The following is a 7,500-nucleotide window of genomic DNA, read 5'->3' as shown; positions in this document are numbered from 1 at the left end:
AAAAAAAACTGCGACCCTCCAACGGTTGAGAATAAAACAGGTTTGACCCTCCCCAATTTGTGAAAAAAAAAACTAAGAACCCTCCCCTCCGAAGCCCTGGCCCACCCCCTCCCCCAATAAAAAACGTACCTTCCCTAAGTTTTGCAAAGGCCTTCAATAGAGGTCTTACATGGCAGGAACAATAGATTCTTTTTCCTATGGGAACAAATTTTCTTTGTAATGCAAAACATTTTCATTGTTCCTGCCATGCAACATGGCTGCCGTGCAAAACCTCTGTTGTTCGAGTTGGTGTTCAAAATTCGCCGGGTCAACTAAATTAAATATAGTAAACTTAATTAAATGTACGCTGATAAATGTTCACATGTCACATGCTTCTTTACATTCTTTTTGAAATTATTTATGTTATGTCCTTTATTAAAAGATGAATTGGTAAGTCATTCCATTGTTATCTTTGTGGTTTCCTTTGTATATAGATGATTTGCTCGCGAAATTTTACTTTTACAATTTTTGAAAGCATCGTTAAAATTCAAGCCATGAATTCCGTGTTTCCAATGTTCTACTTCGTCTTGGAACATTGGAAACACGGAATTCCCGAAATTCCCGAAACGGTAAAAAAAGCTCCAAAAAGCACAAGAATACACCAGAGGTGAGTCATTTTCATTCCTTTTATTGAATGAACGTTAAATTGAGCGTTTTTAGGCTTCATAATCGACTGTATTTTATTTCCCATACAAAGTCTTAGAACGCGTTTAAATTCTCAACGGCTGCCTGTAACGCAACACAGCTTTGCACTCGTACTCTAATGACGCTAACTTGGGCTGCCTATGTACAGACTTCCTGCTTGGTTAATAAGAGCTAAATAACATTAGCCTAAAGGAATTAATATTAACATTTAGTAACATTAATTGTCACAATTATTCAAGATGGTGGCGCTCGGGTAATTTGAAGCAAAAAATAGCGATTATGAAATTAATTTATTTTCAATGCAAACGCTTTTTTACGGAAAAAATATATAAAATTTGATGGTAAACAAAAGTACCTGTGATTTAAAGTAATTTCTTGGTAAGAGTGGAGGACCTTTATAGAACAAGACGCTTCCAAGTAACGTTTGATAACTTGGTAATATTACAGGAAATTTGTTTAGAGGAAAACTTCTTTTGGTACAATAGACCATTTTACAGTTATAGCTAAGTTACCTGGCCTACGAATGGAAGCGAGGCTGCCGGTGACCCTGTTTTGATACAAACCTCCGTGCTTTTGTAATGTTAATACGGACTAATTAGAATTACAACAACACAATTTGCATAATAAAATCACTCGGGGCTGTATCAATGCAAGGTCACCGGCAGCCTCGCAGCCATTCATAGGCTAGGTCGCAGAGCAAACAACTGTAAAATGGCCTATTGTTCAGGTGATTATATTCTCGCATTCTAACTTTTCAACACTGGGCGATGTGATCATTGTGCGGGTGCTAATTGAAAAGGGTACCTCGCCGGGAAAAGATAAACGCCTAAACGATAATACAGTTTCATAAGGGTGTAGTTCCAAGGGACACTTACTATCAAAGGAGGAAGGATTTAAAGTCAAATTCACTTGTAAAAACCCTCAAGTTAAACGAAGTGCATCGATGATTCGACTACAGTCGCTCAACTGGGCGAAAGCATGAAAGCCAACTTGGCTCACCCATAAGACACACTGTCCAAGTCACTTCTCCTTCCCGATGTTGAGGCTTTCGCTCAAAAGTCTTGAACGTTTTAAAGCCAAAATCATTCAGTATTGTGCGTTGTAGACTCTTTATTTTTTATTATTTTACAAAAAAGAGACTAAAACAAATATAATATTTTAAAATAAATATTGAAATAAATAAATAAATATTGTAAAAAGTATTGACACGAAAAACTAGAACAAGGTAAACAAATGTAGAAGAGCCATTGGAGGAAACATAAAAGAGCGATAGTCCATACTGGGCGAACCACCACAAACAAAATGCTACAAATCTACTAATGAAACTTGACATCAGCCATAAATCGTCGTTGTTGAAGAGATCTCAAATTCGGATTCTTTAAGCGAGTTTTATAGTCACTGTCAGATTTCAGGATCATTCTTGAGGCCCTCCTCTGTATACGTTCTTATATTGAAGACTACGATAAAAAAAAAAAAGAAAGAAAAACAAGAAATTGAACACTGCTTATACGAATTAGCTCTCACGAAACCGTCCTTAACAACGTGCACGGTTCGTGTTGGGGCAAAACTCCTGCAAGTGAACCCACTAAAAAGAGACGATCTCTGCAAGCGCATTTGGACAAACAGCTGGTCATGGGATCACGATTACGAAGAAAGGAAACATCACAAGACGACAATGAGGACGAATTAAGACCAACAAGACAAAAAGAAGATGAAGTACGAGGAAAACACGAATAGCGAAATAACGATACCCCAGCTCGTAGCTGTCAGAGAAGTTAGTCTCAAAGCAACATCGAGTAAAAGGCGCATAGCGGCCAAAGAAGCAAACAACAAGTACAAGAGGTCGTGGACGCAGATAGGGAAGGGGAACCAACTGCCGAGGACATTTCCTACAGGACGTAAATACTGTTGAGGAGATATAAGAGAAGTGCGTAAAATCCACGCGTTAATCGTAGAAAAGGAGACTATTTCCTTGTCGAAGATCTCCCAAGATATGAAAGCTTTCTTTGCCGCAAACTAAGCCGAGTAGTTAAAGGCGAAACACCCCTCGGAGTGAAAACAACTAAGGTAACCTATCCATTTTGAGCATTTTGAGAGGAGTAGTTCTATTAATGTCGCGCAAGACAAAGAATAATAAGAAAAAAGCAGCGGTGACAAACATTAAAGTATAAACAAGCGCATTGTTTGAAATTATTTACCTGACGTTTCCCATGCTTCGACATACATCCTCAGAAGTGACCGTTTACTACAAATTTAAACTTTTAACATGTAACCTATTAAGTAACTAATTATTAACAATAATTGATTAATAAATTAACAATTAGTTAACAGTCACTTCTAAGTATGTATGTCAAAGCATACGAACGCCATGTCAGTAATTTCAAACAATGCGCTTCCATGTTTCTTTGTCACGCCGCTAGCGTCTTAATTTGGATGCATAGTTCTAGTTTAGATAAAAACGGCAATCAATAATGCCGTGCAAGCACAGTCCCCTCCCCCTCGATCTGCAACCTCGTTCCCAGGGCTTCTCCCTCGTTTGGGGGCGGGGCGTTTTTTACCGCCACGCACCCTTCTCTTCTTCAAAAAATTAATTATAATTATTATAATTAACATAATACGTATAATTATAATTCTAATTATTATAATTAGTATAATTATTTTAATTAATATTATTATAAGAAACATAGTGTGAGGTTAGTTTCGGCCGCAGACAATTTTTTTTTAGATTAAACTAGACCCTCCGTGAGATTACACTGGGTTGCCTGTGGTACGTGCACCGTTCCAGGCAATTTTGTTTTCAACTTGGGGGGTCATTAAGACCATTTAAGTTGTCACCCAGAAGTCATACCAGCAGAGGCCCTTTGGCTCACATGTTCGTACGACGAAAAAGATCCTTTTCTTAGGTTAAAAAGCTGGCTACCGGCCTATTAATTAATTATTTGTCAGAAAGAAGAAATTCCTGTCCTCTTTGGAAAAAATACACGCATTGCTTACGTGTGGTAGTGAAGTAACACAGCGACTTATTCCATATAAAATGTCAACTGAGCTGTGTGTTGTCTTGCAGGAGATTCAAGTTGTCCTTGCGTAATATGTAGCTCTAACAGTGCACCAGATTGTTTTGGTATTGTCTATCATTGTAGTGCCATGGTAGAAGTCTTGGGTAAATAGCCTGAGAAGATATGTGGTTACTAGCAAAGTACTGAACCCAGAAAGATTGAAGAAAATAAATGGGAAGTGAGAAACATTGGCTTCTGGGCTGACATGTTGATAATTGATTTTTGCTACGTTCAATTTTGGCTGCAGAAATAAATCGCAAAATCGAAAGTGACATGTCTGGAATTCAGCGGGTGCCATGATTAAGTTACTGCAGTATGTTTACTCGCCCAAACAGTGAAGCATCTGTGTCAAATGATGGCGAGATACCGGGTTTTCGTAAGTTCCTTTTTCTGTCAAGTGTTATAAAGTTTGACAATAAATGAGCGAAGTCAAAACAAATATCACAATCGCCCAAACCCTTGAGGTTGACCATTGTTTCTGCTAAGTCAAAAATTTACTCCAAGACGAGGTTATTTATCACCAGGTAATTCCATCATTTTGGAAATAGCAGCTACTTTATCATTCATCGGCGTCACAATTTTGTGCTGATTTTGGGGCTCATTTTGTGGAAACTCAAGCACGCTTCCAACAGACCTGCTTATTTTCATGAACCTTTCCTGCTGATAGAGCAATACTAAAAATATCTTCCCGTATCACATTTCAACCTTAAGCTCAAATCCTTTTCCAGCGAAACATTTTATTGAAACAAGTAACATAAAAGATGCACTAAAACGCCATTCGCGTTGCAATGACTTTCGAGGCCATTGCTGGTTAATGAGAATAACAAACTCACGAGGCAGAATGTATATTTATATTTAATTAGTTAGCACAACAGAAAGACGCTAACCTCATTTTGACATGAAACTGATTTACTATTGCCATAAAAACTATCCAGTTAAGCTCGCATGTAATAAAACATGATGAATTCATAAAGGCCACCTTTTCCAGCGAACAATTTTTTGAAACAAACAACATATTTGCTATTAGAGGCAAAAACCCCTTCCTATTTCATTACGTGCATGAAGAGAAAAAACTCAGTCGTGTCAAATATGCGCAATATTACAACAAAATAAAATTTCAGGATCAAACCGTTTCCATGAAGAACCTTTTCCTTGAATAATGAAGCACAAAATATACGACAAGCTTTCTTTCAAATAGTTTTTGGCTGTCACATTTCCAATTATTATTTTTTTAACTGAAGACTGTGCAGAGTTGATCACAGATCCACTTAAGGTGTTCGATGCGTTCTGTCTTTGTTGAACCCATAAGTTACCAGAGAATTTTCCATTTGGTTTCAGTGTTCTACATAACAGCACACTTGGTAAAATTAGAAATGCAGCTCACTTTGATTTCGGCTCGACGGGCGACAGATTGTTGTCGAAGTCCATTACTCGTCGCTTTCAAGATTCCACCGCCTGTCTTGTTCAGTATCCAATTGACTTGCCATTATTGAGCTTCATAACAGTATATTTTGTTCAAAGATCCAATAAAACGCCATTCGTGTTACATGACTTTCGACGCCATTGCCGGTTAAATTTATCATTCTACTGTGTCCACCAGAGAATTCTACGCATCCTAAGAAAATACGAGCAGAAGGCTCTATGCACAAAGGTACCACTTAGCGGGGGAGTGACAGGCAAGACTTTTACCGACACGGAAAAAAAAGAATACCGAACAAATGCCACCCACTCTCCGAATGGGGTTGCCCTACGGCAACCCAGTAAAAATACAAAATGTACATAAATAATTAAAATAAAAACTTAAATATGAAATATATCATTTATTGCAGTTAAAAGGCGTTCCGATATCGATGTGTGTACAGTGCAGGGACGAGTTGACTGTGGTTGGAGGAAGTGCTGTAGGAGAGAGAATTTAGCAACAATTAGTTAACAGTCACTTCTGAGGATGTGTGTCGAAGCGTACAAACGCCAAGTAAGTAATTTCAAACAATGCGCTTGTTTGTTTGTCACTCTGTTTGCATCTTAATTTGGATGCATAGTTCTGGTTTCGATAAAAACGGCAATCAATAATGCCGTGCAAGCATAGTCACGATTCCCCTCCCCCTCTATCTGCAACCTCGTTCCCAGGGCTTCTCCCTCATTTGGGGGAGGGGCGTTTTTTTATTGCCCCGCCCCCACATGAGGGAGAAGCCCTGGGAACAAGGTTGCAGATAGAGGGGGAGGGGAGGCGTGACTATGTTTGCACGCCTCTCCGAGGGACTGGGGCTGTGTGGGAGATTGAATGATCAGTCTCCCCAACCCCAGTCCCTCGGAGGGCCTGCTCGCAGGCTACATGATTGTCGTCTTTAAGACGCAAACGGCGTGACAAACAAACAAGTGCATTAATTAGCATAAATATTATACTTATTTTAATAATTATTATATCAATTATTTTTATTAGAAACAGTATCAGGTGTTCCGTTGTGCGTGTACAGTGCAGGGACGAGTTGACTGTGGTTGGAGGAAGTGCTGCTGAAGCCTGCTAAGCCAGTGAAGCTACATCATGGGAACTCACAGTTAATATGAGCAACTCTTTGTCAGCTTTTTAACTTGTGCAGACAAGCAGAAGTGAATTACTTGGTTCATCTCTTTTTGCTGTCAACATGTTCATGGCAGGATCATTGACTCAACGGTAAGAATTTTCAAATGGGTTATACGTCAAGTTTAGCTTTTAACTTACTATTGTTCTGTTAATTAAAAGAAAGTTTAAACTTTAGAAGAATTCACTTTTCACTTTTCATGCTTTTTAAAAACCTCAAGGTTAACTTAACCTTGTTATTGGGATTTTGACGTTGCCCCTGTCTCTTCCAACCCTAAACTAAGTATACTTAGTACATGTATACATGTAGAAAAATTATTAAGGAAAAGCATATGTTAGTAACTACTTAGTAACTTCTAATTACTGAGAGTGCAAGGAAAATATCGTCCGTTGCGTAGTATAATTCATTTTTCACTGCTTGTTGTAGTGCTTTGTCATCCCTGTCAGTAATAATCCATTTTTCCGCCATGTTAAGGAAGTGACATCCCTAAAGTTGTGTTCCGTTGGGTCTCTCTCTCTCTTTCCACATGATTACTTTCACTGGTGTCTTGTTCCAAACTTCTTGTCTCCTGTTCCTTTTTAAAGCCTGCTAAACCAGTGAAGCTACATCGTGGGAACTCACAGTTAATGTGAACAACTCTTTGCAAGCTTTTAAACGTGTGCTGACAATAGAACTGGCAGAAGTGTTAGTACTTGGTTCGTCTCTTGTTGCAGTAAACGCGTTCATGGCAGGATTGACTCGACGGTAAGAATTTTCAAATGGTTTACACGTTGAGTTTCGGTTTTGACCTCAAGAAGGTAACTCACGTATTTGCCTTAAAAAAAGAACAAGTTGAAACTTCTGATGAATTCATGTCCTTATTGTTTAGAGCTGACCAATGTTTGGAAGTTTTAGAGAACACTTCCTGGGTACGTTAAGTTTAACTTAACCTTATTATTGGAATTTTGATGCCGCCTTGTCTCTTCCCACTCTGAAATAAGAACATGTAGAAAAATCATAAGGAAGAGGGAAAAGCCTTTTTTCCCCATCTGGATATGGTATTTTCGACTCAGTGTAGAGGAGATATGGTTAACATCACCTATTGTCATTGCTTAACCAGTGACGCAAGAGGGCAACCCTAAAACCTGGAATCCGAAATCCGGAATCACAGTACAATACAGAGAGTAAAAACTATCCTAAAC

At 38.6% G+C, this 7,500-nt stretch overlaps 1 long non-coding RNA gene across 4 annotated transcripts in view; it reads left to right on the top strand.

Annotated features, from left to right (window-relative positions):
- The first annotated feature begins 5,579 nt into the window (after window positions 1-5,579).
- The window catches only part of LOC137982580 (uncharacterized), a 9,502-nt gene continuing 7,581 nt past the window's right edge, over window positions 5,580-7,500 (top strand). For 3 of the 4 annotated variants that reach the window (XR_011118754.1, XR_011118757.1, XR_011118756.1), the window contains exons 1-2: window positions 6,064-6,411; window positions 6,904-7,063. This is a non-coding gene — a long non-coding RNA (uncharacterized lncRNA). Of the gene's footprint in view, window positions 5,713-6,063; window positions 6,412-6,903; window positions 7,064-7,500 lie in introns of those variants that run through there. The other variant, XR_011118755.1, reaches the window with a different exon arrangement.

The sequence above is a fragment of the Montipora foliosa genome, chromosome 13 (assembly GCF_036669935.1).
Source record: "Montipora foliosa isolate CH-2021 chromosome 13, ASM3666993v2, whole genome shotgun sequence".
Lineage (NCBI taxonomy): Eukaryota > Metazoa > Cnidaria > Anthozoa > Scleractinia > Acroporidae > Montipora > Montipora foliosa.
Note: the sequence above shows the minus strand (reverse complement) of the source record. Positions and strands in the feature narration are given on the sequence as shown.